At 43.9% G+C, this 22,097-nt stretch overlaps 1 long non-coding RNA gene across 1 annotated transcript; it reads left to right on the forward strand.

Moving 5' to 3' along the window:
- The first annotated feature begins 2,579 nt into the window (after positions 1–2,579).
- Positions 2,580–6,042, forward strand: LOC307220310. The gene is made up of 2 exons (XR_013840830.1): positions 2,580–2,779; positions 2,812–6,042. It is a non-coding gene; the product is annotated as an uncharacterized lncRNA (long non-coding RNA).
- Positions 6,043–22,097: the final 16,055 nt, after the last annotated feature.

Consider the following 22,097-nt stretch of genomic DNA (forward strand, 5'->3'; position numbering starts at 1 on the left):
GAAACTGAATTCATATCGTCCACAGATAGCATACACTCTTAACAAAGCATAAGCTTTTGTGAAGCATAGTAATGCCTCTGGCCAATTCTCACAAACTCCCATTAATGGTGCAACTATAAGAGGTAGCAAAACTTGATCATCTTGAGTTGGAGTGAAGCTCTTGAAACTTGTTCTTTAAAAATGTCAAGAGCAGGTTTATGCTAGGCACTTTACTGGAGTTCAAGTTAAGCTTCGTTGCATTAACTGTCCACTTTTCCATATTGATTATATTTATTATTTTGAAAGATTGATTTTGTTATTACAGCAAATTAAGCATACGTACAGCCCCACCTAAAAACGTCAAAGCTTCCACCTATTAATAAGTCTAGTTGAATGGTTTTATATATAACCGTAATAGAAACACGACTAATTAAAAAGCATATCTAATAAGCTTATGACCTGTAACATAGCCACATTGGGAGCCGAGTTTGCTCAGGAGGTGGTTAAACTATAAATAATAATATTTTAATTAAAAAGAGGGGTAATTGTATGGCATAACTCTATACCTATATGTAAGTGGGAACACTTTGGGCTAACATTTGACTCTTCAGTGGTTCCAGTATTAGGTCTATAAGGAGCAATATTGAGTCTAGGGATGGGTGTGTGCTATAGTTAGATTTACAGACTCCTTGTATGTCAGGGCCATTTGCCATGTCAAAATATTGTGCTTTATTGAATGGTATGAATTTGTCCACATTGCTTCCACAATACCCTGGAGAGCTCGGCTAGCCCTATCGCTTTCACATTGCCACAACACCTTGGACCTTAGGAGTCAGATAGAGCCTGTTTCTCTGGATGAGACCTGATACACTGTGTTTCCCTTTCATATATATCACCTGCCTGGAGTTTGAATATGCATATTTCTCTTATCCATCCACCCATAGTAGAAGTGTTCTAAGCTGCTATCATATCAGTATACTCGAGCTCCAAACAGGCTGTCAAGAGCCCAGCAGAGTCAGAGGTGAAAAATAGGGTGTAAATAGACCAGTGATCGGGTTCCAAAAGAAGTAGGCAATGATCCCGTCAGCCCAGAAGCAGAAGGTATCCTCTGAGAATAGCTGATGTTCAGATATCACACATAAACCTATATAGGAAGTTGCCTTATAGTAAAGTCATTGGGCCATCTAGCTCTGCACTGTCTATACAGACTGACAGCAGCTCTCCAGGGTTCATGGGGATATTCCCAGACCTACCTGGAGATGGGGATTGAAGCTGGAGCTGCCTTCTTCATGCAAGGCAGATGCTCTACCACTAAGCTACAGCACTTCCCCTAACAAGACTAGTTAGTTAATATAGTTAATGTAAATAGGCTATATCGCCTTGGCTGATGCCAGCCAGATGCCGGATGTGGCAAGGCAGGATTCTGATTAGCACCTTATATGATGGACAAGTTGCCCAGATGTAAAGAGCCTAGGACAGTTCTTAAATAAAGGCTGTGGCATCCTTACTGGCTCCCCTGGTCACCCTCCTACAACTGCCAGTGTAGTGCTGGGGAAGAGTGAGGTTTTGGACACCTAGCCCCTCTCTCTATACAACATGTTATCTGGAACTTGGGAAACTATAAGGTCTCTGTAAGGGCCTTGGCCCATTGGAGGAACGCCCAAGTTTTTATCAGTGAGCAGAACACTGATGGGAATAAACCTTTGCTAAGAGTCCATATGAATCTTATTTTGGTATTTGAAGAAGTGCCTCTCTTTCTGTCAGAGACAAATCTCTCAGCACCACCTGATAAGTCATCTCTATGCATAAGAAAGTAAGAAGAGCCTGCTGGATCAGGCCAGTGACCCATCTAGTCCAGCATCCTGTTCTCCCTGTAGCCAACCACATGCCTGTGGGAAACCCTCATTCTCCCCTCCGGATGTTTCCAGCAACAGATATTCAGAAGGATTCTGCCTTTGACCATGGAGGCAGAGAATAGCCATTGTGGCTAGTCAGCATGGATAGCCTTTACTGCCAGGAATTTGTCAAATTCTCTTTTAGAGACATCCAAGCTGGTGGCCATCACTGCCACCAGTGAAGAGCATTATTTGGGACTTCTCGTTTTAAGCTACTTATCAGTTTGAACCACAGTTTTTAATAGCAAGAGTAACCGTTCAGTTCACTTGCCAGCCCTGGCTGGTGTCTACTGAGGACTAAAAGTTGGTTACCTGGGTTGAGCAGGCAAGGCAAGAGTAACAATTGCTTCTCAGTGCAATGACTGAAAAGCTAGCTTTGAAGGAGCTGGTTTTTTATGCTATGGGTGCCTCCAATGGCTTGTTAGGTCAGCTGGCCACCTTTAGCTTGTGGGATTTGCTAGCAGTATGCTGGCTGGTAAGGTAGCCTAGTTTGGTTGGCTAACTAAGGAACCAAAGTGCCAATGATAACAAAGGAAGTAAGACGCAGAAATCTGTTTGCTGGAGATCCCAGTCTGAGACAAATACACACACACTACACCAACTAGGCAGATGAAAGAGTTGTCTGGAACATTAGTGGCCTGTTCTCCTCAGAAGACAGAAGGGAATTGTGTATCACCAAACCACCTGGGAGATTAAAATCAAGCAGCCCAGAGCACAGTGATAGAAGCATGGTTCTGTTTCACTTTTGCCCAGTGGTGGAATTCTGGAGATAATGAATTGCACAATAATCTGACAGGAACTGTCTGTCAGATTCTTAAGCAGGCAAGCCAAGGCATTGCCAAAATCAGTCTGAAGTACAAGCCTAAGCAGAGGTGCTCTGTGTGGTTATATATTCAGATTTCCAGGTCCAATTGTGGTTATATATTCAGATCTCCAGGTCCAATGTGTCATTTTGCACTGGGCTAGAAGATAAAGGCAATGCATCCCCAGTTTTCATGTGGTCAAAAGTCCTGTTTTGCAATTACTGTATGTCAGTAGTCTCTGAATCTATGAGATCCTCATTGGGTGGCTAAGTATGTGGAGCTAGGTTCTAGATTCCTCAGTTGCAGTCAGGTATGTGTGCTGGGTGGAATCAAGGTTCAGGTGATCCAGTCCTCCTCCTAGTAAACTAGCCTACGGGACTTTGGTGCCAGATTTTCTGGTTCAAGCTCAATGGCATTTTACAGTGGGAGGCCCTGGTCAGGCACAGTGTCCCTTGTCCTTCACTGATCCCACAGCATCCTTTAAGGAGGAGCTCCTCCTGCTTTTCACTACTGTGGTATCTGCAACCAAACAGTTTGATAGGAGAGCAGGAACCACCAGCAGTTCAGTGTCACCAACAGATCAAACTGCTGCAAAACAAAGTAAAATGGGTCTGTTCAAGTTGAAGGTAGTCCAGCCAAGATAAAGAATCTACACCTTCTTTGTGAATATGAAAGCAACAATGAACCTAACCGACCTAGCCGGTCACTGCAATCTTGTGCACACTTGCAAGGGAGTGAATGCCACCAAACAGAGTGAAACTTACATCTGAGTGAATATGCATAGATTGCACTGTACCATGAATGAGCAGAATCTAAAGCTATCTGCTACAGTTTAAAATGGCATTGTCACACAAACAATGCTATTTCAAAGAATTAAGGGCATGCCACCAGACAATAGGAAAGTAAGTTCTCCAGAGGTTCAACTTGAGTGCAGTTGCTGGCCATCTCTCTTGCTATTTCTCCTTCTCTGCTTGAGGGGGAAAAAATCTCACCTCGGGGGAAGAAAAAGAAGTTGCAGTTGGTGGAATGGATGAATGATGATGGAAGAAGCTTATTGGACCTCACCTGCAATGGGAAATGATGTCCAATGGGAAATGATGTCCAGAGAGCATCATTTCCCACCAGCCCCAATGGGCCTTCTTCATTGCATTTATATCTCACTTCCCCAACATGTGACTTCTTTCTCCATTAGGGGGAGGGGAAAGAGTAGTGGGCAATGAAGGGCAGGGTGAGGCATGAGCAGGATCAAGACAAGGTGCCTTCTTGAGGTACCAATCTTTATTCTGCTTGCTGCTAATTCTAGCCAGGATGCCCACCTAGCTGAACTCCTTGCTCTCCCCATTCTTGCTGAAAAGTGAGTATAAAACTGACAACTTAAAAGTTTCCACCACAGTTCTGCTATTATATTCCTGCGTGGCCTTGGCAAACTGTTTAGGCTGAAAGTGGAGTATGGCGTTTGTTATGTTTTATGTGTGGTGCCCTCTCTGTGTTTAGAAGACACATACAGAATTCACTGTTTGGGCATTTAAATGAAACTCAGTGCCCATGTTTTAGGTCAAGGACTTTATGGTATCAACAAGCTGTGGGTTCAATATTAAAGCTGTTTTTGAAAAATGTAGAACTCGATTTATCTTCGTTTCCCCATCTGTAAAATGGGGCCAATTGTTCCTGATTTTCACAGGAGTGTACTGAGGGCTAAATAATATTTGTATATAGCTTTTGAAATGTAAAATAATAATTATTATTATCATTCAGAAATGCTCTAACAAACCTCATAGTTCTTGGTTACAGTCATAGAACGACAGAGGAACACAAAGCTTATAGAGGAATATATGAAATGTGAATATTCTGAAGGCAAGAACAGTATTATAAACAAGGCAAGAGTATTAAAGTCCCTTATTCTGGACAACCTTATGAATTACTTGAAGAAGGTGGAATAGGTGTGTAAATTACGAGCCAGTGGTAATGAACTCACTTTGTCTTCAAAGACAGCTTCTAGACTGTTGAGACCCAAGAATGGTATTTTTTATCTAATTGCAAACTAGTTAGGTAGCCTTTCAAAAAGAGATTAGTACTGTACTCTAACGAACACAGTCCAGTATTTTCTTTTACTTGAAAGTAATGAAGATCATATCTGATCATATAAATTTTAGTTGCATCTCATTTGTAGATGCTAAATACAGTCTCAAATGAGGCAAAAATACTGTTGAAGGTGCTGAAGTGCAAAGCTATGAATTAGGCTATAATGGTTTAGGGAGGAAATTTAAAGTAGGATTTCACAATGTTACTTCTGCATCGTAATAGTCTTTGGACACATCTGCCGTTTCCAGCAGGACATCGGAATTGTAATTAACTGTTGTGACAGCTACGGTTTGAGAATTCCAAATGTATTCTCTTTCTCACACACACATACACACTTGTATTTCAATGTATGGAATAGATTAAACATCTGCTGCTATTACTGTACAGCATATGAACACATCTGGTGAGATTACACCACTTCTAAACTGCTACTAAATATAAGCTACTGTTTGATCTCAAGGTGTTGAATGAACACCAGCAATGTGTTTTCTTTTTAAAATTAGGTTATGTGAATTATTAGTGTTAAAAGTGTTTTCAAACATTCACACATTCTCCTGGAATCTCAGTTTCGTCATTTCAAATACAAGGGAGTCGTCTTTTGCCCCTGAGACAGCAGGTGGCCAGGGCAGCTGATAAGTCTGTATCTTTGCAGCGGGGACGAGACTCAATGTATCTCTCCAGTGATGGCCAAACTTGGCCCTCCAGCTGTTTTGGGACTACAACCCCCATAATCCCTAGCTAACAGGACCAGTGGTCAGGGATGATGGGAATTGTAGTCCCCAAACAGCTGGAGGGCCAAGTTTGGCCATCACAGATCTAGGCCATTCAATACATGACATGCAGGCAAATCCAAGTTTAGCTTAAGTATACCAATATGGGAAGTCCCAGCCTCCTGATGAGTATACTTGTATGGTATGCATGTTTGCAAACATTTGTCACAACCACATAGCTTTACGTGTATATGTAATACATCTCAAGTTGTGTAACTAAAAAGCATAATTTATGAAGTGGCCCTTTAAAATGACAATGGTGGACTTTGCAGTTTTTTGTTTTTTAAAAAAATTATTATTATTTCCCATGTTCGAAGGAACCTGCATCTGAGGAATTGCTCATAAAGCTTCTTGAAATGTTGGAACGCAAATACATATTTCATATGTACGAGTGGGCAGTGGATTAAGAATTACACCATTTTAAATGTTGTAACAGTTATTAAATGTTAACTCTGCTGTAAATTTTAAATATTTATACATTTTGTAGAAATAAAATATGCCAGTTTAGTTTTATTTTAGTTTGACTTTGTCTTTGTTGTAGGCATATCTTCCTGTAATCAGATATTAAGCATTTTACCAGAAGTTTCTTTACCAGTAGTGTAAGCCATTTGTATATTATATAGGACCGTTTTTCAAAAAAGCAATTGGATACTTTATGTATGAAAAAGCAATATGTATGAAATAGGTTCATACCTATATCTTTATTGTGCTTGATGATTGCAATAGTGTGGTGCCTTGGATGTTTGAGTTTGCCATTGTAGATGTCAACACCATAGGCAGAATTTTCTTCTCTCTTCTTGCGTCATTTTCAAATACAATCCCTTTCAGTGGAGCCAGTTCACCATTCATTTGCCCAGGCATCAATGGATACATAATGCCTATCTGGATCAAGCCCATAGGCTGAAATTATGTATCCATAATATGTATCCATAAATCTAACTGACTGTGCAATGAGTTTTGAATGCATAGCTGTGTGCAAGTATACATGTGCCAGGATTTCTGCCAGCAAGTATGTGTCCTGCACAAGCTGTGAAAATGTGTGCACAGAACACATCAGAACCATAAGAGAGACTGGAGAAACACTGTGTCGCTGGTTAATAATCCTTTCCATGTTTTGGAATGAGTTCATTTCAATGCGGGCTAGTCCAAACTTTACAAATCAGAGAAAATATGGGAGGGAAAACTATGGCCTTTTTACCATGAGGCGATACTTTTCTGCCACCTGTTTGCTCTCTTATGTTTCCTTTCTAAGGCTCCTGATACAGAAGAAAACCACTGCACTTTGCTGCGCTTTGAATGAAAATAATAATAATAATAATAATTCATAATGTCAGAGCTGCCTCTAGGTCCCAGCTCACAGAGGACCAACACTAGGCTGTCGTAATGTACAAAAGTCTTTATTGAAGTTCAATTTCCATTTCAAAGCCGCAGCGCGCAGCCCTACATCTTAAACCCTAGATCGGCGAAGTCCCGTCTGAATCTCCTCCCCTCTGACACCAGTTTAAGATCCTAGCCCTGCTCCACCTTTTCCGCTGCTCTCTTCTCCTCTGGGTCCTCCTGCCCGCTGGGGCATTGCCCTTTCTGGACTCTTCCGACGCTGAGTCGCTTAGCTCCTCCCCCTCCCTCCGGCGGGCTTTAGGACCCGGTTCCCAATCCTCATTCTCTGCTGTCCCACGCTCCTGTACATTTGAACTTGCCTCTCGCGCCAACCCAGTGACCTTCCTCCTGACCGTTACACTGCTTCCCTCTTCCAGGATACTGGCCGGATCTGACCTCCCCTCCGTTGTCTGACTCTCCGATGGAGGCGTGGTCAGCCCTGACTCCTCTCCTCTCCCTGCTGGGGGAGACGCTACTCCCGATACCTGTGACTCTTCCCCCCCACTATGCTCTGGTGGGGAAGCTGGTCCTGATTTCCAACTACTGCTCTGGGAGTCCCTGCTGCCCCCTTGCTCCTGGGGCGTTCCCCTTGGGAACCCCCTACCCCTGGCCACTGGGGCCCCCTTCTGTGAATCTTCCGATTCACTGAAGAGGCTCATGGAATCCCTCGGTCCACTGTCCTCTTCTCCTACGCTCCCCTCGGATTCTTCCCCTTCGCTCTCCATCTCCTCTCTTCCCTGTGCCTCTGCTCCTGAGCCCCTGACACATAATAATAATAATAATTTAAACCCTGCCCATCCGGCTGGGTTTCCCCAGCCACTCTGGGCGGCTTCCAACAGAATATTAAAATACAATACTCTAATAACACTAAAAGCTTCCCTAAACAGGGCTGCCTTCAGATGTCTTCTAAAAGTCTGGTAGTTGTTGTTCTCTTTGACATCTGGTGGGAGGGCGTTCCACAGGGCGGGTGCCAGTACCGAGAAGGCCCTCTGCCTGGTTCCCTGTAGCTTGGCTTCTGGCAGCGAGGGAACCGCTAGAAGGCCCTTGGCACTGGACCTCAGTGTCCGGGCAGAACGATGGGGGTGGAGACACTCCTTCAGGTATACTGGATATAGAACCCATATCTGACATTTGGTGACTGGTGCTTAACAGCTCTGCATAGGTGCTCAGGATGTGTGTGGAGAGAAACATGTTCACGGCCAGCCCCACTCTCAACTTACGTCTTCCTTGTCTTGTCTGCACAAACCTAATGTGCTTATTAGCTGCACGTGTGGAACCTGCAAAACACACATGAACAAGCAAATACATACACAGTGGCTTGTCTCACACATATTGCCAAGCCCTTTGTTTGTTTAACCAAGTGTGAGTTGTCCCACAAGTGACCAAACAAACCATGGCTTGATTCTCCAATACTGGGATTGTTATCCAGTTGCTATTGCCCCGTACCTCTGTAGATAGTTTTAACACCCTCCAAGTGTACCTATTTTCCAGGGACAGTCCCAGATTCACAGTAGCTGTCCCAGTTTCTGATTTGGTCCTGGAATGTCCTGCTTTTCCTTAGGACCCTATTTTCACCAGAGTAATATTGTAGGGTAGGGTAAGACATCACTATTTTCATCAGATAAATGTTGAAGGGTATGGAGTTATGCGATCCCCAAACCAAGGAAATAAGTAACTATGCAACCTTTGCTGTATTCAAGGAGAAGCTCTGTGTTTACATGTAACACCAAGCCATAGTCAAAAGAAAACCAACAATAAACTATGACTTCAGGTTGTGCTTGGTGGCAGTAAACTATCCATAGTTAAATTTCTGAGCAAGATTCACACATCATGCTAAACCACAGTTTAATCAACTGTAGCTAAAATGAACATGGCTTGGCATTATGTGTGGACCAGACCAGTATAATGAACACATGTCTGTACAGGGTTCAAAGGCTATATAAATTAAGAACATGGTCTTGCTATGATGTAGAAAACTAAAGTAAGTCCCTTTGCACATCTGTCAGATGTTCATTTCCAAATAAATGGCCACCTTCAGCCATGCAGAAGAGCTTGCATCTGTTCAAGAGGCCTTATCTATCTCACCACAAATACATTTCACTACTCCAGCAGATAACTCTTTACAGTGCCACATTGCAAACTGTTTTTACAGGTTCTCTAACACTGAAAAGCGGCTTGTGATTCAGCATACATAGGCTGTTAGGAGATAAAATCCTTACTGGCACAAATGGTTGTTTGGCTTAAAGCTATGGTACTTAATTAAAATCACACTTTAAACATCTATAATGTGGATGGTGCAATTTTTTCCCCTGAGATATTTTTGAAAAATAAACTTGGGTCAGAAGAAGAATACGTCTATAATCCTTGCAGCTCAAAGAGAGAGAGAGAGAGAGAGAGAGAGAGAGAGAGAGAGAGAGAGAGAGCTATTTTTAGAAACACAGGCAGCATTTTTTTCTTTTGCAAAGAGCCAGAGATACCAATGGGAATAGTTTTATAAAGCAATCGTCATCATAATGGTTGGTTTGTGATGCTTTTCATCCATAGCTTTACAACAATAGTCTCTGATTGCATGAAATTATGAAAACAAATCTAAATCTTGACATGTCTCCATGCTTAAAATTAACCAATACTCAAGTGTCAGTTTATGTTAATAGCTAAAGGTAAAAAAAACAACAACAGATATAGATAGATAGATAGATAGATAGATAGATAGATAGATAGATAGATAATCTGTTTGAAAGGATCAGGTCTATAAAAGGCAAATAAAAGAGATGATTGGAAATAAAAGATGAATGATGAATGTGGTGCAAATTAAATCTAAGGAGCCTGAAGGAATTGGGGCAAGAGAAGAAATGAGTCCACTTTCCTACATTTCTGAAAGGAAGGTAATTAATAAGGTGTGTTTATTATGGCAAGCTCTGATCACACTCCAATATGGATTTAAAATGTGTGGTCAGCCTAAATACAGTCGCTATTAACAGTTCATCATTTTTCAAAACGTCACACTTTTTTGGGGGCGGGGGGGCACCTATTTATTAAGAACTGGCATACAGAAAATATACATGGGTTAAATGCAACAATTTGCAAACAGCACCCTGCTCACACAATGGGGTTTTTCTGCCTCCCCTCTACCTTACTGAAGCCCCATATATGTTTCCTGAAAAGTCAGTACTGAGGATCGGAGAATGGTGTGAGGTGTGGCATAGGGGGACTTTAGAAGGAAGAGGGAGAGAGTGGAAATTGCACACACACACACACACACACACACACACACACACACACCCCCTGTATAAATGGAAGTGCCCACATCTCACATTAGGGTCATTTTAGATCAAGGACTTGGAACCAACGATTGTTTTTCCTTCTGGGAAACTTTGATGTAATTCCCCCCCCCCCCTTTCATCCTATAAGCTGCTTTCTGCATCTAGGCCAGCAAGTGCCATGATCAGAGTTCAAGGGCAAATTCCAGCCAGGCAAAACCACCCCAGAAGGTGTGGAGCAAGGCCAGTAAGGGGTGTGGCCAAGGAAGAAGGAGGCGTGGCCTGGGCGTGGCCAAGGGCTTGACAGAGAAACAACATGGGCCACATTTGGAGCTAAGGTGAGTTTCCACACCACAGATTTAGATCTAACACAGAGTTCTTGAAATTAAAACAAATTTAATAAAATGTATTCCTTGCTCCATGTGCCACTGGGGCAGGACTGGGCGTGTGCTTCTTGAACAGCCAACCCTCCCTATCATGTGCCAAGTCTTTTGAAAAAGGTGGGAATTTCCAAAGTAGCTTTTATAGTTTTTAACAGGGATGCGATTCAGCTGTTCAAAAGGGAGGGGGGTTTAAAATGCATCAAAGCTCTAGGACCCACCTGAAGAATCTCTTTGATTTCTTTCCTGGGAATTTAACTGCATAATTAGCAACTATGCTGATTTCTTATGAAACAGATCTTATCCGTTATCAAGTTATCTCCGTGACGGCCTTGAATATGCAAATATTGGGTTGGGAGTGGGGGCTTTGGTAGCTACAAAGCTTCAATTTGTTCAACGTATAAAATCATATGTTACACGCTCTAAAGAAGTTTGCTTCTATGTTTATTTCTGATGAGCTGAGGTTTTAGCTAGAGTAATCTTCTCATGCATGAGACTGAAGGTGATTTTGAATCACTACGGTGATTATGATGTATATGGGAAAATGCAATTAACTGCAGATATCCGGTTAATTATAGCATGAATATCATCTGATGACTCGGAAAGTAATCTACCTGCGGGAAATGAAGGTAGAAAACGTCACACTAAAAATGTATTAAATGGCGCTTGCCGTATTAAAATGATCAAACTTCCAATCTCTAATTTAATCTTTAGGAAATTAAGTTAAAATGCTGGTGCCTAATGGAACAAGTTAGTCACAACTAATGTAAGGGCTATTGGTTTTAATGGGATTAGTCAAAGCAAAACCCCAGGTCAGAGCTTTGGGATTTGTGTGTTTCTATGTGCCTAGAGTCTGTTTCCATACAATTTGGGACCTTAAATTTGCAGAGTTGTGCTCACATAATCTCTGTGCTCTCAAGACTGGTTAATGCATAGAGGTTGGAGTGGAACATCAGTTATGATTGCACCGTTTCTTCCCAATCTATACACAGACTGTGAATACTGCAATAGCGGTTAACATGTTAGCTAGACTGCAGCCTCAGGGTTTATTTTCCAATTGCGCAAAACATTATATATATATATATAGAGAGAGAGAGAGAGAGAGAGGACTGCAAGTTCATTTGTGCAGAACTACTTAGATTTATGGATGCGGGTGGTGCTGTGGGTTAAACTACAGAGCCTAGGACTTGCTGATCAGAAGGTCAGCGGTTTGAATCCCCGCGACAGAGTGAGCTCCCATTGCTTGGTCCCTGCTCCTGCCATCCTAGCAGTTTGAAAGCACGTTAAAGTGAAAGTAGATAAATAGGTACCACTCTGGTGGGAAGGTAAACGGCTTTTCCGTGCGCTGCTCTGGTTCACCAGAAGCAGCTTAGTCATGCTGGCCACATGACCCGGAAGCTGTATGCAGACAAACGCCGGCTCCCTTGGCCTATAGAGCGAGATAAGTTCGTCACGACTGGACCTAATGGTCAGGGGTCGCTTTACCTTTTACCTTTACTTAGAATTATAGAGTTGGAAGGACAGTCCAACCCCTTGTAATGCAGGAGTCTTTTGCCCAATGTGGAGCTCTGTTGCCAACAATCATTGGGCTTATTCCAATGAACTATGTAAACATGCAGGTGCAACAGAGCTCCAAAATCCACTCACTTTAGTGAATGGCACAGCTGTGGCCATCCAAATAAATGTGTATGTGTGGTGCCCTTTCCATTGAAATGAATGAGACAATTCATGGGAGGATGGGCTGGGGATATGTAAGCAGAGATGCAGAAGTGGAAGGGCTGTAGCTCAGTGGTGGGACATCTGGTTGGGATGCAGAAGGTCCCAGCTTCTTCAGGTAGGGCTAGAAAGGGAAGTCTAACCGAAATCTTGGAGAGCTGCTGCCAGTCATGTTAGGAAACAATAAACTAGATGCCCCAATGGGCTGTGCTTTGCAACATCAAGTGGCACTTACAGAGGAGAGTAGGCACTGGAAATGTGTTTGTCATCAAGAGTATCAGTCAGAAATGGCCAACCATTCTCCCTGCAACCATCACTACTGCTTTGCATCTTCTGCAAATATTCCCATTTTAGTGACAGTTCTTGCATTTGTGCCTTGGACAACCTAGAAACCGATGACATGTGGCAAGCAGCGCCTTCAGCTTTAGAGTCAAGCCTTGGCCCTGGAGCCATTTCCGTTCTCATCCTGTACTTGTCCAAGGGAATGGTTCTGCAGAAGTCATTTTGAATGAGGGTCATTGCCAGTGTTTCTAGCTAACCACATTCCAAATGTGGTCCTTGGGGAAAGCTAGTTCAGCATCCTCAGAAACTGATCTGCTCTGTCCTGCAGGGCTTGATATTATCCGTGATGCTCTTCAGGAACTATGACCCCTCCATGAAGCTACCAGTAAAGATCATCTGGTACTTTGGGGTCTATAACCTACTGATGACATCCAGCTCTGTGTTTTGAAATCTTAGGTACCCAGGAGTTGCATAATTCTCATGCACTTTCTCCATTAATGCCCATCCTATAAATTCCCAGTTAATATTTGCACATTATGACATTTTGCTGGTGATTTAGGGGAGGAGGCTCTCAGATTTTAGATGTTCTTTATCTTTAATCAAACTAAGCCGTCCCCTCTTAGTGAGAGCTTTTCAAAGCTGTGTTCTTTTCAGTTTACAATGAGGTCATTTGTTGGGGAGCCATGCTAGGCTGAACCATTGGACAGAAGGGACATTTGTCTAAGGCATTCAACCCACAAAGAGTGGAGCAGCCCACAGAGTGGGGCTTCTGCTGCTACCACCCGAATAGCAGCTTGCGAGTGCAATGTGTGTTATCTAGCGGAATGGCCAATCATGCGCTGGCTTAAAGCAATGTGCATCAGGCAAGGATTCAACTGCAGCAGGGAAAGGGGAGGAGGAAGCAGATGCAGAGAAATGGGAGGACACATACACTTGTACAGGCACAAGCTTGCTTCTGACATTCATACATCCTGATACAATGCCACTTTCCAGTAGCAGCTGCTTTGGGACCACATGAAGGTGCTGTTGGTGGACGATTCCCATGTCATGGAATTGGGTGTAGAGGCCTGTTCCAGGTGTGGTCACGCTTCCCCCCAAAGGAGCAAGTTTAGAATACCTGGGAGGGGCTCCTGGATCCAAATGTCTTCAGTGGCAAGGAGTCTCACTTTCCAGAGCCAACCACTGCATGCTCTACTAACCTCACATAATGCCTTTTGCCAGTGCTATTTTTCTAGAAAGAGAGGTGCTGGAACTCACCACGAGTGCCTCCCTTGTTCTCTTATAATGGCAGTGGCACGCACCTCAGAGGTGCTGGCCCAGACCTTAAAAGCAACAGAGGGAGCCCTCCTCATCATGGGGGTGGGGATTACTCATCTCACGGTCACGTGCCATAAGGCCTTCTTCATCAAGCAAAAGCACATTTGTTCATTTAAAGCGTTTGGCAGAGTTTGCCAGACCATTTAAGGTCTAGGGTACAGTTCTAGTTTTGGGGTTTTTGTTTCATTATGTTGGCCTGCTGCTGGTTTTAATTCTGGTCACTGTTGCTTTAAAATGTTTTAAACTCGGCCTCATAAGGTTAATCTTGCTTTTAAAGTCTTTTGTAAGCTACCCCGGGATCTTCTGAATGAAGGGGTGGTTTTAAAATGTCATGAATAAATGAATAGTATGAGCAGGAATCCATTTGCCCTGACATACATCACTGTCTCACTTTATTTTTTGCTGTAGCATGTATTCCTTAAAAATAAGAACCTGTGAGCTTTGGAACCCTTTAAAACAGACCAGCCCCATTAAAAGCTTCCTCTTCTGAGTGTCTCTTTCTGAGTGGAAGCAAAATAGTTACAAAGACCTTGGTTTCTCCTCCCCCACCCCCACCCCCACCCCCAAAAGAACCCAGTGAAGTTAATTTGATGGCTGTCACCTGACTGTAGCATGCAATAAATTCACTTTTGTCCACCTAAGCCTCACCATCTGTTCAATGTCACTAGATATTTAATCTGAGCAATTCAGTTCATTTTTTGCCTTGGATGAAACACACATTTGTGAAGGGCCAACTTTGCTACCTGAAATTAATCTTCATCACAGTGTTTAAAGTTCACATGCTTCTGGTTCACCTTCATTGCTTAGACATACCTAGTTACTATAGTTTGTTCTACCAGGTGGTATTTGAAAGTGAGACTCCAAACACAGTTGTTTTGCTCTGGAGGAATAACCATATTGTTAGCGGAGTCAAAATAGGCAAGTCTGTTGAAATGAGGAGGTGCTAATTCCCAATCCCCCCCCCCTTTTTTTCTTTTATTTTTGCCTGGTCAGCCTGTTCTCTGATTCATTGCCTTACTATCTCTCTTGGTTAGGAACTCACAATGACCACCTATAGACCCCTCTGGGCTCTTGCAGGAAGCTCTACATTTACTCGAGAGTTATCCTGCTCATTTGAGAGTTTGAGCCCCAGACCTTTTCTCTCTTTAAATAAAGGAAAGCTATCATGGAGCCTTTTTTCCTTTTTCAAAAAAAGGGTTAGGAAAATGTATCAAAGATGCGCTGCTATAAACCAGTAGGACTGGTTTCATATATTTATTTATTTATTTTTAATCTTACCAGCATGAAAACTTCCTTCACGCATGAACTCAAGTGCATTCCCATCTGTCAGTCATCTTCAACCTCTGTAGCATCTAGAATTCAAAAACGATCCCTCTGGGTTTCGTCTCTTTTCTAAGGCCACATGCAGTTCGCATAGTATCAAGTAGACTCATCACTGGGGTTTGAGGTACAACAATGTGGTTGTCCCTCTGCTATGGTGAGGTGAAATGTGTTGGTTTCAAGACCGTTCTGTTGCCATTGTTTCTTTTTATTATATTCTCAACTAGAATCCAGGAGAAACTATGATACAATCTTGGCAAAGCCAAGCGGAATCCAAATCCTGCCACTTTGTACAACTGCAACGCTGTTGCAGCTTCATTCCATTTCGGTGTAATTACCCAGTGTAGGATCAGGCCCAAACTGATTTTAAAAGAGTAGTGAAGGCAAAAGAACACTTCTGTAGTAATGTGAAGAGGATTGTTATGGATCAGTCTAATTTATAAAAGAATTTCACCCAACATGGGCCAATGGCTCAGCCAACATGGGCCAACGATCAGGAAAGATGGAATCTGACAACGTCTGGAGGGTATCAGGACCTCCACCCCTACTGTACAGCAGGGAACATATACATATGTATGTACACACACACACACAAACTTATATTTCAAAGTATCAAGAAATGTTTTGAAATGTAAACATTTGAATAATTAAACATGGAACTATCCATATTTTGGGGGTCTATGACAGTTTTCCCTAACCTGCCTACATGCTCTGTATAATGTTTTGACCAGCCCTAATGGCATTGAGGGACGCAGGTGGCGCTGTGGGTTAAAGCCTCAGCGCCTAGGGCTTGCCGATCGAAAGGTCGGCGGTTCGAATCCCTGCGGCGGGGTGCGCTCCCGTTGCTCGGTCCCAGCGCCTGCCAACCTAGCAGTTCAAAAGCACCTCCGGGTGCAAGTAGATAAATAGGGACCGCTTACCAGCGGGAAGGTAAACGGCGTTTCCGTGTGCGGCTCTGGCTCGCCAGAGCAGCGATGTCACGCTGGCCACGTGACCCGGAAGTGTCTCCGGACAGCGCTGGCCCCTGGCCTCTTAAGTGAGATGGGCGCACAACCCCAGAGTCTGTCAAGACTGGCCCGTACGGGCAGGGGTACCTTTACCTTTACCTTAATGGCATTGAAGTTTGGGAATATTCTGGGCAGCTTCCAGCACATATAAAAACATTAAAAAGTCAAACATTTAAAACTTCACAATGCAGGGCTGCCTTCAGGTGTCTTCCAAAAGTTCTGTAGTTTTTTTATCTCCTTGACATCTGGTGGGAGGGTGTTCCACAAGGCAGGTGCTACTACAGAGAATGCCCTTTGCCTGGTTCCCCATAACTTCACTTCTTGCAGTGAGGAAGCCACCAGAAGACCCTCGGAGGTGGACCTCAGTGTCTGGACTGAACAATGGGGGTGGAGACGCTCCTTCAGGTATACAAGGCCGTTCAGGCACCAACACTTTGAATTGTGCTCGGAAACGTACTGGGAGTTGGACTAGAATTCCCATCAGTCTCAATCAGCATGGCCAATGGCAGGGGCTGATAGAAGTTGTATTCCAACAACATCTGTGGAGTCACTGGGCTGGGGATGAATAAGCAACTCTGGTCCTCTTAGAACCACTTTACCTGAATGGTTTGTGTTGTCCATTCTGTTCTCATCACAGTGGAGAAATGTCTTCCAGCCAGCTGGAAGAACATAGCTCCCTGTTCTAATAATGTTAGTTAACAAAACTCAAACCCTTTTTTTTTTCCTGGAGGAGCTCTAGAACTAGAAATGTCAGGTATGGTTTTTATTCAAGGCATGAGGAAATATGCAGTTCTCTGCAAGCAGACTGTAACCCCTCCCACCACATTATAATGACTTGAGCCTTGAGTTAGCTGCAGCTTCTGACACCGCAGGACAAGGCCTGTCAGGCTGGGTCAGCATTTGGCAGAGAACTCTGAAGACAAACATTTAATATTGTCAAAAGGGATAAAGGCTTCCCCTCCCCTTTCCTTTTACACATCAACATGTGCGTGTTATTTTGGAACCATTTGGAGCTTCCCCACGCACCCCGCAATCTGCGCACACTCTATGATCTGTGACAAAACCAGTTTTGATAGTTTCTTCCAGCCCACACAGACATCATCTGCTCATGGTATTAAAATAAAATCCTTAATGTGCTCTCTCTGTGTTTCATTTTGTAGGTCAGTCTGCTCGAGTCCTTGGATGTAGCCTAGAAGGCACGAAAGAAGAAGAAGAAGAAGAAGAAGAAGAAGAAGAAGAAGAAGAAGAAGAAGAAGAAAATGCCAAGAGACAAAATGGGAGAAGGCAAGAGGGGAGCAGAGCATGGAATGGGGGAAGCCCGTCGTCCTTGAAATTGGGATGAGCCTTCCTTTGAAAATATAGGAAGTGTCAAGATTTAGCCAGGTTTACACATGTCCTATGTTGAAATCCTAGAATGAGCTGTAGAACAAGGTAACAGATTCCACAGCCGGCTCAGGACACCTTCCTCCACTCAAACAGCCCGCTGTGACCTCTTCAGGGAAGGAAATTCCTGCCCCCCCCCAAATCAAGGGCTGCATTATCATATAGGCAGCCTTCTAAGGGCCACAGGCCAATGGTGGGCAGAGCCAGAGTAAAACAGGGAACCAGGCAGAGGGCCTTCTCGGAAGTGGCACCCTCCCTGTGGAACACCCTCCCATCAAATGGCAAGGAGATAAACAACTCTACAACTTTTAGAAGACATCTGAAGGCAGCCCTGTGTCGTGACCTGGCAGGACAATGGGGAGAAGGAAGAGGATCCCGGCGAGGGGTGTAGCCAGGACTGGGAAGCACTGGGGCAAGCAGGGGATGGAGAGATTGGTGTAGGGGTGACGGAGGAAGGCGGGGGGATGGGAGTCAGTGCACAGAACCCATCACCAGAACCAGAGAGGCCCCTGTCTCCACAAACACGTTGAGCTCTGAAGCATAGGTAGCTGCGGGCAGGAAGCTGAGGCTGGCAAGGGCCCACAGCCCAGCTCCCTAGCTGGCCAGGTGGAGCTCGCCAGCTCTGGGAGGAGGTGTGTGATTCCTCAGCTGGAGTAGGCTTGGAACAGGTGAGGGTCACCTGCCTCATCAAGCCCAGGTGCTGCAATCAGCAGGCAAAGTACAAAAGGGAAGCAGAGCTGAGGTGCTAGGTCTCCTCAGTTGCCCATGTTGATAGACTTCAGCTTGGGTGTTCCAGGATCTCTGCGGGACTTGGGACTTTCAACACATGGATTGACCCTGGACTTGACATGCTCTCTGCCAGGTAGGTCAGGGATTCAGAACCCCCTGTATTGGGAGGTTTTTAATGTTTGATGTTGTATTGTGGTTTTTATATGTGTTGGGAGCTGCCCAGAGTGTATGGGGCAATCCAGCCAGATGGGTGGGTTATAAATAATAATAATAATTAATAATAATAAATATTTATTATAATTACTGGGTAAAGCAAGAAATGCACGTTTTACCATTGCACAGTAGGGTAGGTTCTGCACATGCTCCCACAGTCCTCTTTCCTCCTTCCAGACAAGCAAGAGAAAAGAGTTCAAGGATACATTTGAGCCAGGGAACAATGTGCCAGAAGGGCATGGCATAGAACTGGTGAGGGGTGTGGCTTGGGGAAAGGGGCAGAGAAGAGGGTGGGGGCTGGAAAAAGCCTCAGGTTCTCCATCCCTGCCTTAGGGTATGTCCCCAAATTCCCACCTTTAAGAAAAGAGATGGTTTACAAATTGTAACTGCTGGATCCAACTCCCGTGGAAGAGTTTCCCCAGGAATCTGTGCATAGGAAGCAATGAGAAAATCCAAGACTGATTCCTATTTGTAGAGACAGCCCTAAAAAGGAAAAGGCAACACCCATAAAACCAAGTTTGGGATGTGGGTGTATACATGCATCTGAATTTCCCTTCTCTCATATTTTCACAGGAGGTTGGTGTTATTTAGTTTGAATAAGCTGAAGTGATGAATTTCCTCTGGGGAACACGCCAGCCTTAAGACGATTTTGGCCTCATTTTTCTTTTCCTTTTTTTATCATGTGTATTGTAATAGGAAAACATTTGCTTCTGCCCTGGAGAGCTGCAATTTATCTTCAGACAGGGAAATGACAAGAGATTTTGAGGATGGGGGGAAAGAAGGAGATGGTTAAAAAAAATAATAGATGTGAGTTATCAGGAGCTGCCTTATACTGAGTCAGACCATCTGTCTGGGGTGGCAGGCAAACATCTCTCCCATCCCAGCCTGCTTTCAAATGGAAACTTGGGGGGGGGGGTCTGTACTCTGAGGATCTGCTCTGCAGCTGAACAAACTCTATGGGTCCTTCTCCATCCCCAAGGACGGCCTTTATCAAGTAGCTTTAGAGGGGACCTTCACGGCACAAATGGAGATCAATGGAAATAAGCAGAGCCAACATCTAACCAGTCATAGATCAGAGAGCCCGTGCAAACCAACACGCCATCTTTTGTCCTGTCCTTACCAGAGAAAGGACAGGCGCCCTGAATATTTTCATTTTCTTTCTTATTGCATTTGTATCCCACCTTTCACCCAAGCAGGTCAAGGCTGGTTTAAATGGTTCTCCACATATATATACACTGTATTTTTCGCTCTATAAGACGCACCAGACTACAAAACGCACCTCATTTTTGGAGGAGGAAAACAAGAAAAAAAATATTCTGAATCTCAGAAGCCAGAACAGCAAGAGGGATCGCTGAGCAGTGAAAGCAGCAATCCCTCTTGCTGTTCTGGCTTCTGTGACAGCTGCACAGCCTGCACTCGCTCCATAAGACGCACACACACATTTCCCCTTACTTTTTAGGAGGGAAAAAGTGAGTCTTATAGAGCAAAAAATACAGTACCTTCAAAACAACCCTGTGAGTTAGCTTAGGCCGAGACCAAAGATCGCCCAGTGGGAACTTGAACCCTGGCCTCCAGGGTCCTAGTCCAACACTCTAAAGACTACAACACGCTGGCTGTCCATCTTTCTCCTGTCTCATCTTCTTGAAGGCTTCTTTCTTCTCCCTGCCCTTTAACCGCAACAGTAGCAGACTTCATCACGCTACTTGCATCTCTAATGCCTCTTTCCCCATTCTGTTTCTTTAAAAGTAACCCATGTAGCAAGACCTCCCGAAAAGTGCACCACAAAGCAGTTGGGAGCAGCTCTTGTGAAATAATCTGCCATGTGGCAGGAGAGGAAGAGCCATAATTGATGTATTATCTCCCAAGTCCGTGAAATAAATAACAAATAATAATAATAATTTCTTATTTATACCCCGCCCTTCCCGGTTCAGAAAACCGGGCTCAGGGCAGCTAACAACAAATTTAAAGCACTTAATTGATGCAACAAAAAACAGCATAAAATACAGCATAAGACATGAATAACAATAAATTCAGAATTCAAAAATCAGTTTAGGGGGGAAATCCATCCAATAAACATTAGATGATTACCAGGGCTAGCTGGCTAAATTAGTCCTATTTGGGCCAGCAAGGAGACCAGGGGAGAATTAGCTGTGGGATCCCAGAGTGGGTAATCTTCATAAAAAGGGGAGGGGGAGGGCAGGAAGGGGAATAATAGATCAGGCTAAGTTCAAATTGAAAGCCAGGCAGAATAGCTCTGTCTTACAGGCCCTGTGGAAGGAAGTTAAATTCTGCAGGGCCCTGGTCTCATGGGACAGAGCATTCCACCAGGTCGGAGCCATCACTGAGAAGGCCTTGGCCCTGGTGGAGGATAATCTGATTTCCTTAGTGCCCAGGACCTCTAAACTATGGTTATTCATGGACATTAAGGTCCTCTGAGGGGCATACCGGGAGAGACGGTCCCATAAATATGAGGGCCCTAAGCCACAAAGGGCTTTAAAGGTCAAAACCAGCAGCTTAAACCTGACCCGATACTCCACCAGGAGCCAGTGCAACTGGTAAAGCACTTGGTGAATATGCTCCCATGGCAGGGACCCCATGAATAAATGGGGAAAAGCTCAGATGCCTCAGTGACAGAGCATCTGTTTTGCATGCAGAAGGTCCCAGGTTCAGGCCCTGGCATTTCCTGGATAAAGGCCTGAAGAGCTGCTGCCAGTCAGTGCTGCCAGTTATGGACTAGATAAGCCAATGATCTGGCTCAGTAAACAGTAGCTTGCTTTGTTCCTGTGAATGGGGGGAGGGGCACGTTGATCACCTCTCTAGGATGCATTTTGTGATGTGAACTGCTGAAAGGATTTGACTTGAATGTGGCAAACCATATTTAAGTGTGGGGGAAAAATCTCTTGAAGGAAATGCATTGTGTCAGGTCCTGTCTAAAAAAATACTACGTTCAGCTGGTTGTTGAAATGCATTTCTTGGTGTCATTTTTTGGCAGGTTTGTCACAAGAGGGCAACTGATTTTTATCAAAGGCCAACCAGTGACAATGTTGTTGGCTCAGCTCTGCCTTTTGAGGCGTCGAAGAGGTTCTTTCTGTTCTATTTGTGATCAATAGAGGCAGCGTTCTACATAATATCTTTAAAATATTTCTCTCTCTCCCTTCCGCTTCTTTCAATGCCTCCTCTGTCACTCTTGTAACACTGTCAAATGCATGATTTAACTAACAGAGTTATGGATGTGAGGAGAATTTAAATATCTACTAGGAAGAAAGTTAAAACAGCATTTTAAGGTACAGCTTTAATATCACATGAACTCTTCCGCAGATCAGAATTTTATGTTGCTACATCCCAAACCTGTATATTTATTCAGAGGAATGACACACATTGCCATCTCGGTAAATGGATTGTCGTTTAGAAGACACATGCCTTGGATGTTTTAGGTGTGTAGATTAATAAAATAATCCCTAACCTCACAGGCTCTTTCTTCAGGATATCCAAAGTATTCTCACGTGAACAGGTAGATGCGTTAGTCTTTTGCAGCAAAACCAACAAAAGGCCTCTAGTGCCTTAAAGATTCATGTAAACAATGG

The sequence above is a fragment of the Podarcis cretensis genome (genome assembly GCF_951804945.1).
Source record: "Podarcis cretensis genome assembly, chromosome: 1".
NCBI lineage: Eukaryota > Metazoa > Chordata > Lepidosauria > Squamata > Lacertidae > Podarcis > Podarcis cretensis.